Genomic DNA, 13,511 nt, shown 5'->3' with positions numbered 1-13,511 from the left:
TCTCATTAATGCACTTACCTCATTGTAAGAGATAATGCTATTTGATGTATGAAAAATAGGGAGGTACTAATTATGCTTTTGTGTGTGTTATTTCTTAGTAGAAAGCACATAAAATTACAATTCAAGAAACTCCTGTAGCTTTTGAGAAAAAAAGGACTTACAAATTCAGTAAGGGTATCAACTTTTACTGCATCTTATTTCTAAGGAAAAAAAAATTCTCCACAGCTCTTTATAAATTGGAGTTGAGGAGCCCTTCCAGGTAATTTGGAATTGAACACATGAAAGCTTACAGACACAGGCTGGGAGGAAGGATCTAGAAAGAGTAAGGCTGCCAGAGGAACACAGGAGGGGCTTCAGAGATCAGGAACCAATAGATGTGTTCAAAAGGAAAGAATTTCTCTGCCAAGTCTAGGATCTTGGGCAGTCAGTCTTCAACCAGGCCATTTGTAACTTGAAAGTTTGGCTCCCAGAAGAGCACACTTCCCTCTTACTCTGAAACTCTACGAGCCCGTGTGGCAAACTGGAGGCCCCAAGACCTCGTGCTTCAGCTGCACCCAGGCTGGTGGTGGCTCTGCCGTCCTCTGCTGAGCAACCCTTTCTGCAAAAGTCGACACTTTTATGAGCCTCGGACGGCCGTCAGAATAGAAAACCAACACTGCTAGTTTCTTTGCCTTCTCTTAATAATGCCATAACTAAAAAAGACTTTACAACATTTACAGAGAAACTGGGTTTTTTTCTGAGGATCATGGTCATTCTGAGGAGATGTACAAATGCAACATTTGTCCACAGCAATTTCTAGTTACAGATGTAGCAGGCTGTAAGTTCTTCACCAAACCGTAACCACCAAATAGCCTCCCTGCCTCTGGCAGCTCTTTTCCCAGCCTCCTGCAGCATGCCACCAGAAATAGAAATTTGAGCAGGTCATAGCCTTGCTCTTGAACCCTCAGTGGCTCTGTGTATGTGGGGCACTAGCCTGAAGCCTCTTAGCATCCTCGTGGCCTGGCTTCAGCTTTTCCTCCAGCCCCTTATACTCAGGACAGTGTCCCCCAACCTGTGGCACTCTCACACCCCTGAGACTTGGACTTGCTGCTTCCCTTCACTTCCTCAGGCAGAGTTGGCACTTTCCCTTGCACTTCCTGGAACTTTCTTCCCATGCACCTGTTGTAGCACTTGTCCTAGTTGCCATACAGTTGTGTGTGTCTCCCTCTTTCTCCTCAGTATGGATATGTTAGCTTCTCTTTATCTTATGCATTTGACCCCCAAGCTGAGAGGGAGAAGGTGGTATGTGTGACAGAGCAGATCATGCTGTTGCTCATTAAGCTGCAGCAGTCAGCCACCCGGCAGCGAGGAGCTCTGAGCAGCCGCCTCCCAGGGAAGAGCAGCCGGTGGGGGCTGCCGTGGCCGCTGTGGCCCTGGGTGGTCTGTGCTGCGGGAAGGGAGGAACCTCAGCCATGTGTTGGTGATCTGATAACTTGTTTCTGTGACGTGCCTGGTGATACTCTTTAGCAGGATTTGTAAAGGCTTAGCTTGCCTTTAGGACAGAGCAGACCTTTTACATGACACGGTATTTATGGTTTACATCACCTTTTCAACTTGGTTACAGTTTTCAAAAAGCAGACACTAAAGGGAGCTTGAAGGGAGGCATTTTATAAAAGCTGTCCCCCAGAGACTCCGTTTGTGGTCATTGGTTTTTTTTACATCAGTAGCATTTTTAAGAAAACAAAAAAATCTTAGAATGAAAACATTCCAGTTAGCCAACAGTAGGGTCTGTCTTGTCACTAGCCTTGTTAATTTATTGAACAGTGAAAGCATATTTTGTTTTTGTTGACTTAGGCTATGGGAACCTCCAGAATTGATGATACTGGTAGACTGAGGAGATCTCAGATCTGGTTTAAAGGTGGCGTGTGGTTCACTGTTACAGTTCGAGAATTTTCCGGGCATTCATCCTTCTGTTTTTATGTGAGAAACTGCCACAGTGGCAGCGAAGCCGGCATGTTGACCCTGACTTGGTTCTTCTTCAGAGACATGAGGCCAAGGAAGGCTGCCCCCGGCGGCCGGCTGGGGTTGGGGGGCTGGCAGGCGGGGTGGCTGGGAGGCGGGCCACACACAGGCATGGACTGCTGCCTGATTCTTCCCTGCCATGTGCTTGGATTTCATTTTTAGCCATTCTCGGAGTGCCTTCATTTTTTACTGACCAGCTCCAGAATTTTCCCCCGTCTCCTTTCTCTGTGCTGCATCCGTTGCGCCCCAAGACCCACAGAGGTATTTGGTAGGTTTTATGAGGGAAAGGAATGATTTCCTCAATCATCATGTTTTGAAACTGGTTACTGAATGAAAACTTAGATCCGCTTAGAACAAATTTAGTTGAAAACAAGGTGAAAAGTGACAGAGGGGCCAAGGAGAGGAAGTCCTACCAATTAAATACCTGTTTGCATAAAGTAAATAGTTTAACATATCAGAGGAATGGAAAATTGCTAAAAGATCTCTGCTATCTGAATTAATTTTTCTGAAGCAGATCATACAATTTAAAATTACTTAGAGGAAGAGAGAAAAAGCAGGTTGTCTTTTTCAGTTAGGCAAAAAGCCATGAAGCTTTTTGGAAGTTAACTTTCAAAGGCTGCCCCAGTGGCGGCGTGCAGGTTAACTTTCTCGCTCCCAGGTGCCCAGCCGTGCTGGTTTCTCACTTCATCCGGAGCACAGCAGCGGCCCTCCCCTTTTTTGCGGTAAATTTCTGGCTCACTGATGAGCACATAATCAAAGGTGATCTCATTAACAACTGACTTTAAAGGTGCTGGATCGAGGTGATGCCGGTTCAGTGCTAGCTCGGGAATTCTTCTTATGAATCCCACCTGGAAGGGGATTGGTGGTTACACGCTGTGGCAGACCAAGCACTTAGGTTCTGAGCGAGACCTCTGGACTCCTTGCTCTCCTGACCCCAGAGGACAGAATGTAGAATTCTCATTCCTGGGAAGAGAGCAGAGAGGAAATATTTTCTACCTTGAGGTCGGACGCAGAAGGTGGTTAATAGAGGTGTTAGCATCAATTTCACCTTCCAGATTTGGAAGCATTCTGGGACCCTTCCGAGTTGTTGTTGTTTTTTTTTTTTTCCTCTGAAAGCAGTTCATGAGTTGCTTTATCTCCTCTCAGAAGGCTGGAAGACTGATAGTCTCCTTTTTCCTTTTGACAGTGGTTTTTAAGGTAGTATTTCAAAAGAATGTTGATTAGCCTCACATGATTTTGGATTTTATTTTAGGAGAGGTTTTCTCCTCCTGCATTTTGTCTTCTACCTCTCGATTTCTCTGTGTTTTATTCACACCAACTCTGACTCTACCTCTCCTGTTATTAGTCCTGTGTTATCTGCCCTCCTTTCCTTTCGAGGCTTTATCCCCATTGTTGAGTCACATATTCGCTCTTTCAGGCTCCTTCCCAGGTGTCTCCCTGGCCAGCGGTCACGTGCCAGGACAAAGGTGAATGACCGGTGGAGGAATATACTTCTGCTTTCATGTGTGTTGTGTGTTTTAGTCATTTGCTTTCCATGGTGGACGTGAAGTCCCTTGAAGGCCAGAATTGTCTCACTAGTGAGCCAGTCTTCCAGACTCAGCGTAGCCTCTGTCAGCGTGGGGAATAAATGATGTCTATTTCTAGCTCACCATTCTGAGATTTAATGATAAAAGGACATATTTCCGTTTCTAAATATAGCATAAGCATCGTCATTTTCATCCGTTCGTACTTTGTTCTCAAAATTAGGTCCTGAGTTAATTGATAATTACCTTTGAAATTTGTGGGTTATTTGAGGCAATCAGGTGGTGGTTTATTTCTGGATTAGATTCAGTGACTTTGAGTTGGTTTTGTTTGCTGGATTCTTGAAAGCCTTGGTTTCCCAGGGAAGACCATTCTCATTTGAATCAGACTGTGACTCTTGCTGGGTTTAAGTAAGGAAGCCTTTTGGTTCTGTTTCTGCAAACTTACACACTGAACTGGGACAAGTTTTTGGGGTAATGCTTGGGAAAAGAGGAACCTTTCATTTCATTCAGAAGTCAAAAACAAAGGCCTCCCAACCACCTGGTGATTTTTTTTTTTTTTGTTTTTTGTTTTTTTTGGTCACAGCATACCCATCTGGCTTCATTTTTATGCCTACAGTTTTTACGTCTACAGCAAGCCGACTTCTTTCTTTATGCTTGGGCCAGTGCTTCCCCTCCCCAGGGAGCAGGGCCAGAGCCCTTGTGGACTTCACACTGTGGCCACCGTGGTTGGGGAGGGTTTCCAGGGAAGCGGGTGCTGTGTAGCTCCTTGGGGGGATGGAGCTCCGGGATTTCATAGTTCAATGCCCTGTGAAATAATTATAAGTTCACAGGAAGTTGGCAAAAAAGAAGTGGACAAGGAAGTCCATGCCCCTTCTCCCAGCCTCCCCCTGTGTCACATCTTATGTAACCACAGTGCACTGTGAAAGCTGGGAAGTGACTTTGCTGTGCGCCACAGAGCTTATTCCAGTGTCACAGGTGTGCACACACTTGTGTGTGCGAGCATGCATGTGGTTAGCTCTGTGCACTGTTATCATCTGTAGATTCATGTAACCACCACCACTTTCAACATACAGAATCCTACAGAATTGTTCCCGTCACCCTCCTGATACACCTCCTGTTCATACCCAACCCCGACTGCATCTCTAACCCCTGGCAACCACTTATCTGTTGTTCTCCATCTCTATAATTTGTTATTCAAAAATGTTACATAACGGGATCATACTCTGTGTAACCTTTTTACTCCATAGTCATTCCCTTGAGATCCATCAGTACTTCTTTCCTCTTTATTACTGATTAGTGTTTCATTGTGCGGATATGTCCTCGTGTGTTAGCCATTTACCCAGTAAAGGACAGTGGGGTTATTTTCAGGTTTGGGCTGTTATAAAGAGAGACAGTGGCCCATCACACACAGGTTTACACGTGGACTGAAGTTTTCATTTCTCTGGGATAAGTGCCCAAGAGTGCAACTGCTGGGTCCTCTGGTAAGCTCATGTTCTAAAAGAAAGTGCCAAACTTTTCCAGAATGGCTGTATCATGTACACGCCCATCAACAATGGAGGAGTGGGCTCTAGTTTTGTAACTTCTCAAAAGTCCGGGATTGCTGTGATATATTTGTCAATGGGAAAGGTTAAGCCCCAATGCATAATATCTTAGGATGTTTACTTTAGATGATCGCATCTCATTAATTTATGTTAAATATTCAATGCTCTAGCTGAACTCTCTCCTTCCACTCTTAAACATTTGATTCCTTTGATTTATTAATCTGATGTAGATACAAATGAGCAATTAAACAGCCCCAAGCCAGACAAAACAAGAGGAAGCTAAGGGCTAGACCCATCTACTGTTGTCAACCCTCGCATGACTGAACGTTACATTTGGCTTTGGGCATTCGGTTTAGCACTTTGTCTTCATATAGTCTGTGGTGTCGGGTTTAAAAAAAAAAAAAAAAAGGGCGGTCTTCCCATAGGTGGAAAAATATATATATATGTATATATATTTAAAAAAATCTCATTCAAGCTTGCTTTCTGTAAAAATATAATCTTTATTAAAATAATTAACAGAGTATATCACAGTGGAACATATCCCCTGAACTGGCTGAGTGATCTGAGGCAAACTGCTCTGGAGAACCTTGGCTTTCCCAACTACAGAATGGGAACACTAAGACTCAAGGGTGTGTGGGGCTCAGCTGAGCGAAGCTGCGGATGTAGTAACGATCCATAGTGCCCGTCTTGTAGGAGCAGCCAGGACATGTGCCTTTCTCACCTCCTCATGCCCTCTGTAACTTGTTGGACACAGACAGCGTGAGGCCAACTTAAACCTGAGATGTAAAGGTGTAAATACCCAGCTGTGATCTAATCTTTTCCTCACTCATCTTTAACAGAAGCTGTGCAATCTACTTATGATGCCCTTGCTCTGGCCCCGGTGTTTAGGATCAGAGTTGAATGAAGCCTTTCTGGAATGTACGCTGTTTCTCCAGCCCCACTCTGTCCCCAGCCCTGCTCTTTCCCCAGCCCTACTTTGTCAGGACTGATTTGACTCTTACAAGGAATCTTTACTCATGGGTCTGTCCATACTGGCATGATGTATTCCTTTGTACACATCACTCAATGCTTTTGTTACCAGCCAAAGCTACAAAATAAGTGATGGTTTTTTCACCAATAAGTGCAAAACATTTTTGTTAGCCCATGGGGAAAGAGATGTTACTATGTAAAAGGAAGTGCCTTCTATCCAAATAGTTCGATGTAAAACAAGTATTTTCTGTAGAGTAGTTTAAAACTGGTTTAAATTCATGAATTTTCTGTTTCTTAATATTGGTCCAATGTTTTCAGGTAGAGCAAATTTTTATATCAACAAAGTAATTAGATGTTAGTGCAGAGAATTACAGTGAATGCTAACATACCTGACACGTAATGGTCACTTAGGAGATGATTATTAAATGAATGAATTAATAATGTACTGTATTATCTTTATTTGTAACTCAGTATTAAAACAGGGAATGAAAATCTATAACTGCATTGACTGACTCCAAATTTTACAATTTCTTGTTGAAGGGTCAGCCCTCAGTGGAGAGTTGCAAATGTCTGCTTTAAGTCATTGTTTGTGGGTTGGCCTCAATTAATATAATAGAAAGGGGAAGCACTTGAATGAATGTCAAGCCAGTGCAATGTTCTAGGTCTTAAAACACCCAGCTGAAAATGGATGTATACGTAATCTTTTTTACTTGTTAGACTTTTATTTAATAGAGCATTTTTAATATTCTTAATTTTTTATTTTGATACTTGGCTTCATAAACCAAATGGGATAGGTCTTTGGTTAATTGTGAGAAGTACATCATCCATGTGCATTTCTGGCATGTATCGTTTGTTACTGATTATTGTTCTTATTGAATAAGTGGTAGTAGAAAGGTTGATTGCCAACAGCAAATGAGGGTTTTGTCAGGAAAGCTTAAAAGCTCTAGAAAAGAATAGGCTTTTTTTGGTTTTGTTATTGTTTCTTTTCCTCTCTTTGAAGCCCAAAATTCAGAACCCCAAGACCAAGGAAGGGCTGGGCCTTCTGCCTGGCGCTAATGAAGTCTATGCCTGAGAGTAGAAAGTAGACGTCATGCACTTACAGACTTAGAAGTGGAAGATCAAAATGAGTGAAGGTTTTATAAGAAAGGACTTATTTCTTCTATGTGAGTTCAAGTCTCTCTTACAGCAAGACAAATTAGACCCCTGGGTAGTGAGAGAACTTGATGATTGGGTCTGTTGATCTTTAAGGAAGAGTGAGGGGAGACATGCCAGGGGGCTGGAGATGCCGAATGCGAAGTTCACACAGCACTCAGGCGAGGTCAGTCCTAGGCAGGGTTCTAGAACAGGCAGTTTGTAAACCACCAGTAGAGGAAGAAGTGAACAAACAAGTTATAGCATGTTAATTTCATTCTTTACTGAGTTTCTGGTTTGATGAAGGGCGTGCAGTGGAATTAGCGTTTGACATTTAATTTGTAGACAGAATAGGAAAGTATGGGCAGTCTGTTAGAACAGTCACTAGAATCAGACTGCTGAATGGCTGAGAAAAAATGTCAGCTGAGGGAGTCTGTTACCACAGGGCCAGCCCTCTCCTTATCCCCCCCCCCCCATGCTGCTGCCCTGGTGGAAGGCGCCAGGAAGAAAGTGTTCCATAGTAAGGTATTACTCATCGTACCCGGTGTGTGAGTGAGGAAGTAATTTTCAGTCCAGACCCGTGGTAGGATCTGACTTGCTGCTAGTGGTGACCACGGGAGATGGTTGGACTTGAGGCCTAGTGGATGGGCAGGTGTCATCCCTGATGTCACCTTCCGTGGGGGAGCAGCCTCTGTAGTCGTCCCGTCTTTGAACTGACTCCACTGATATATTCAGAACATTTATGTCCCAATGTGACATCTGGAAAGATTGCTCATCAGAACTCAGGCACCCTGAAAACTCGCCATTGTTGTGTGGAGAGCTGTGTATCTTGAAAATGGGCAAATGGCCACAAAGCAAGGGCAGACTTGGTGCAGCAGAAATAATTGTGGCTACCTTAAAAGTCTGGCCAGGGAGACCGTCATACATGGGGGTTGTTAGCGGGTGACCTCAGTGAGGCTGGGGGACTATGTCTCCCCTGTACGTCTCTGTCCCATGCGGAAAGGCATGCTTATCAAAGTCTAGGCCAGGGTCCGTAAAATACGTAGAATCCCAAAACATGTCAGCAGAAATAAGTCAAAATCCATCAGAGAAATTTCACTCATGGGTTTTCATATGAGGCTTTTGAATCAGAAACCCTCACCTAGACAGGTTATAGAGTAAGGGTCACAAGGGTGGCCACAGCACTTGTTGAAACAACAACCTTACGCATGTTCATGAACAGAGTGCACAATAGTGTCGTGCCCCGTGGGTGTAATGAGCAGAAGCACGGGAAAAAATCCCGACTAGGAGCAGTCACCTGGCTGTGCACTGCTGGTTGGATCACACGTGATGTCGCCTTTGCTCTCCAGCCCCCACTTTGCAAGGGCGGGGTGTTCAGAGGAGAGCGAGCTGGTGTGGAAGGAGTTTCAGATCCTGCCACAGTGATGGAGTCCAAGCACTGAAGTGTTTGTTACCCTTGGGATAGAGAGCACAGGCTATACCAAGGCTCTCTGTGCTCAGAGGCTGGAAGAGTGAAGGAGGAATTACGCTTTGACTAACTGCAGACCATTTTAGGGGGGCAAGTGCTTGCTCTCAAAATGACGTGGGGGTGGGGAGGAGCCCTTCCCGAATCTGAAACCTCAGGAAGAGTTGTTTTATGCTTGGGTGATGTGGGGGAATAAAAAGAAAAAAGAAAATCCCTCATCTCAAAATCTCTGTATTTCACCAAGTCGACTTAAATATCTGGATCGTTGAGGTTCCCGCTCTGACCTTGGTCCCTGTGTGGGCCCTCTCTCCAGCCACATCACCTGTGCCTCGCCTTGTCCTTGATCGCACGTCTGCGGCTTCCACCCTCCGGTGCCGCGGCGCCCACTTAGCTGGGGCTGCCCTGACGTCTTCCTCCTCCTTCTGCCCCCTCTCTCACACATACTCGCATGGGTATTATTTCATGATACTGACTCTGATTTATGCCCCCCCCCCCGCCACCGCCCAGTACATCCTTCACAAACATCCGTTCGTCATCTTAAGGCATCTTTTATCACCCACCCCAGAATAACAAGGTACTTCTCAAGCCCTTACTCCTCTTTGATCAGGTACCAGGGTACCAGGGTATCAGGGTACCAGGCATGTGCACCATTTCAGGCTGAAGAAGGTGCCGTGCACGCGGCAACAGCTCCCCTTTGAGCCCCGCTGCTCGTACGTGAAACTGAGTCACGATTTACGTGCACAGTGAGTGCCCTCTGAAATCCCGAAACTACCTACTCCTGCTCCTGGCTCGCAGCTTCTGCTGGGGGGACGCGGCTTTTGTGCTTCCCGAGGTGGCCTTACAGTTCACCCATCCCTACTGGTACCCAGATGATTGTCTTTGTCATAAACAAGGGTAGGGAAGCAAATAGCAATGGTGGTAGTTTCTGTTTATAAAGTGCTTGGGGTGACTGAGCACTTTCACAGGTCTGTGGTCACTTCATTTGATTTTCAAACTGGGCTTTGCCAGTTAGGGAAGACATATGGTCAGACGATCCCATTTCATGGATGAGAAATCTGAGGGTAGAGAGTCCCAAGGATTTTCCCAAGGCCCCGTGCAGAGAAGGGCCCACCTCTGACATGTTGGGCTCTGCCTCCGGATGGAGCAGGCTTATAGGCTGCGTTCAGATTTTGCATCTGAAAGAGGTTGCAGCTAAAGCAATCCCCAGGCCTCCGATCCTATCACCTGTGGAATAGGGCTGGAAGCTCAGTCCTTCCTGGGATTCCCCCAGGACAACGGGTTCTGCTGGGAGCGCTCTCTGGCAAAGTCTCCCATCCAGTTAGTGAGGAAGGGGCTCTTCCAGGAGATTTCTCCCAGCAGAGTTGCAGTCTCCTCCTTTAGGCTCCACCCAGCACAGAGGGGAGAGGGAGGGGGCCGGAGGGGAGGTGAGCCTGGGTCAGACCCGGCCAGACACCACTGGATCCAGGACCAGGGCTCTCACATCTTTGTCACGGGAGTTCTCTCCCCAGAACTTCGCGTGTGTCTCCCTAGCCCAGCCTTCTCTGTGAATGGATCCTGGGCCATGAACCAGGTCGGAGACACCTGCGTTCCAGCGCTCGTCCTTGGAATGCTGCTGGCGGCCGCCCGGAGGGCCTCTAGGGGGCAGCATTGCCTAACTCTGGCCATGGGCCGCAGTTCTCACAGGAAAATCCATGAGGCTGGGAACCTGGGCAGAATGTAGCTCCTCTCGGCTGTCGGGCTGTCCGCAAAGATGTAGCTCTTGATCGGAAATCAACAGCATGCACAGAAGCGCTGGGTTTTAGAAATTTCACAGGTGTCCTTAGAGACTTTCTTACTCTTTTATTCAAAGGTTATTTTAGGCATCATATACTAATTTAAAAGTTTAAAAATAGACTTTACCCAAATTACACTGCATTATGATATATATTAGTGCATCACCGAAATCAGAAATGACCTTTATCTGAGAATCCTTTTTTCTCCAAATTGAATGAGAATATTTTCTGTAGAAGCAGGGGAAAAAATTTCTAAAGGGGCAAAAGATTTGGGAGCATTTGACATTATAGATTTAAAATATAACCTTGCTCCTTCTACCTCATTTACTGTTCCCTTTCCGACTGCTGGAGCCCAAGATCCATTTCTGTGGTTTCCTCTGTGGCCGTGGCCGTTCACTGGTTCCACAGCTGGCCGGGCCCCGTGAGCACATTCCACCGTGGATGCGCATCCAAGTGTCCAGGATGTTGAGGAAAGCAAAAGGTTTGACCCACAGATCCTCATGGCATTTCCCCTGCAACCAAGGGGAAGTGATTTCTGTGGACTCCGGTGCACTCACTGTAGCACCTTTTCCTCATACTATTTTTAGGTGTAAAAAGATTTAAACGTGGGATGGTGTTAAGTCTACCAGACTCAGTGACATATTTTGAACAATAAGTAGGAACCTGGTTATGTTTTGAAAAATATCTAGAGAAAGACCTAAAACCCTGTGGGTTTTCTTATTAGACACATTTCTTCGCAAGAACAAAACTAGTACTAGTGGCTCACGTTTACTTGTTTCTTCACTGTGCACGTACCATCCCGTTTACTCTTCGCAGCAGCTCCCTGAGGGAGGGAGGCACTGTTAAGGTTACTACTGTGACCAGGCCCATTTTAGAGAAGAGGGGCCTGAGTCGTGGACCGGCCAAGTAACTTGCCTAAGGCCACGGCCCAGGATGTTAAGTCAGGATAGGGTGTCAGGCAGTCTAGCTTCAGAGTCCACACTCTTAACTGTTACTCCATATTAGCTCTTAGGAGAGGTGTTTTATTTTAATTATCATTTGTGGATAAACTATTAAGTCTTAGGCTGTTGCAGTGGAGTTACATAGACGCACTTGGGCCTTGTGCCCCAGGGCAGTTCCAAGCATTGGTTTTGCTCTCCCTCCTCCTCCTCCTCCTCCTCACAGTGTAGAGAAGCAAGGCTCGTTAACGTGGTTTCATAATCTAAATTATGTATTTTTGGTGGTATTTGCTAGAGCAGAGGAATTTTGTCCCCCGTCCCCCATCCTGTCCCACAAGTTGGGTTGTGAGTTAGGCCTCGCAGCTGAGTCAGGGGGGAGGCTGTGCCAACCACCAGGCAGGGACACAGACACCCCTTGGGCCCACCGTGGCATCTAGGGCACCTGGTGCGAGAAAGGTGCCGGACCAGGGCTCCTGGAGGGGCCTAGAGGCTGATGACCCTGGGGAGGCCCTGACCCAGCTGTGTGAGCAGGGGCGGGGAGGAGGCTTGGGCCACCTGTGTGCTAGATGTGTCTTGTCCAGCACATGCAGATTCTCTACCGGCTGTCTCAGTTCATGTTGTTACATTTTACTGATATTGTAGCGTTTTTCTAGTGGTCTTAAAAAAAATTGTGTTTCTGTTTTCTCCACAAATTTGAAAGAAGAGATACTAGTCTCTGCGGGGAGAACCTAGCTCTTACTAGTGTAGTGTAACTCAAACCAGGGGCCCCCATTGGCTGCAGCCCCCCCGTGGGCTTGCTTGCTCTCTGGTGAGTCCCACGCCCCCCTCCATGACACAGAGTCAGCATTTGGGGCGGACTTGGCTCCTTCACCCTCCTTCTCATCAGCGCTGCTTCTGCTTAGATGATGGTGAAAGAGAGCAGTCTGTTCTGGACGTATGTTTGCGTGGGCATCCGCTCCGCTGAATGAGCGGCACTCTTTCTACAGACCCAGCCGTGGGGTGTGCGGTGCCTCTGTGAGAGCCGCAGGTGTGCTCCGGGGACCCCCCTTTCCCTGGGTCCTCTCATACTGTGACGAGGTAGGAGCAGCTTCCATGCAGCACTCATAGGAAGGCGGAAGATGACGGTTGAGATTTTGTTTTTGTTTTTTTTTTTTTTTTAAAGATTTTATTTATTTATTTGACAGAGAGAGAGACAGCGAGAGAGGGAACACAAGCAGGGGGGAAGCCTGCGGAGCAGGGAGCCCGATGCGGGGCTCGATCCCAGGACCCCGGGATCATGACCTGAGCCGAAGGCAGACGCTTAACGACTGAGCCACCCAGAAGCCCCGACAGTTGAGATTTTGAAAGAAAGGGACTCAAGTGTTTTGTTTTTTGTTTTGTTTTGTTTTGTTTAATTTTCTTTTACACTGGAATTAGCGTAATTGAACAGGTCCACTTTTCATAGTGTTTGTCCCTGACAGGAATCCGAGGGGGAGCTGCGGCGGCCACGTGTGTCTGAGGGGGCTCTGCTCTGTGGGGAGCAGGTGGGGGGCAGGTTACCAGGAAGCTGGTAAAACCATTTCAGCTGGAAAAGCCTACCTATTAGATAACATACCCTGGATGTTTGGGGATAAATATTTTGACGCGATAAAATGTGTTGGTAAAATTGTTACTGCTCACCGGCACGTTCTTGGTTTCTTTTAGCGAATCTTGCCTCTTGAGTTAATTCGAGTAGGTCATTCTGCTTTGGGGATTCAATTTGTTCAGAGCACTGCTGGTGCTCCAGTGCGCTCTTGCTGCCTCCGCCTCCCAGCCCTCGGAGCAACTTCTTGAGGCCGGTGTTGGTCTGAGGGCCCCCGTTGCAGCAAACCGAGTCTCGGAGAAACTCAGTGATCTCTTAGGCCACAGAGTCAGTGCTTTGTTAAAGCATCTCCTAAATCCACAGTACTCCTGCTATCCTGCTATACCATATGACCTGTAGAACTTGGAAGGTTTTTCCTAGGAAGCATCAGAGCAAATTGGGAGATTCCTCATGGTCATGATGCTGTCATCCCTTCTGTTATTTACAAAGGCAGCAACCATGTTCATGAGGATTTAGAGGAAAGCAAACAAGTATGTTCTTGATTATGGAACCTTATAGATGGTGCAGAGCATTAGTCCGTATTTACATGGTGAGTCAAAGAATGATATTC

General features: G+C 46.4%; 1 protein-coding gene across 6 annotated transcripts in view; it reads left to right on the top strand.

Moving 5' to 3' along the window:
* Nucleotides 1-13,511, top strand: part of TRIO (trio Rho guanine nucleotide exchange factor) — a 337,626-nt gene that overhangs the window by 184,859 nt on the left and 139,256 nt on the right. The window lies entirely within an intron of this gene.

Source organism: Callorhinus ursinus, unplaced genomic scaffold, assembly GCF_003265705.2.
Source record: "Callorhinus ursinus isolate GAN/ISIS: 27379988/994484 unplaced genomic scaffold, GSC_fseal_2.0 scaffold3, whole genome shotgun sequence".
NCBI classification, from domain to species: Eukaryota; Metazoa; Chordata; class Mammalia; order Carnivora; family Otariidae; genus Callorhinus; species Callorhinus ursinus.
The sequence above is the reverse complement of the archived record's forward strand: the minus strand, read 5'-3'. Positions and strand labels throughout refer to the sequence as shown.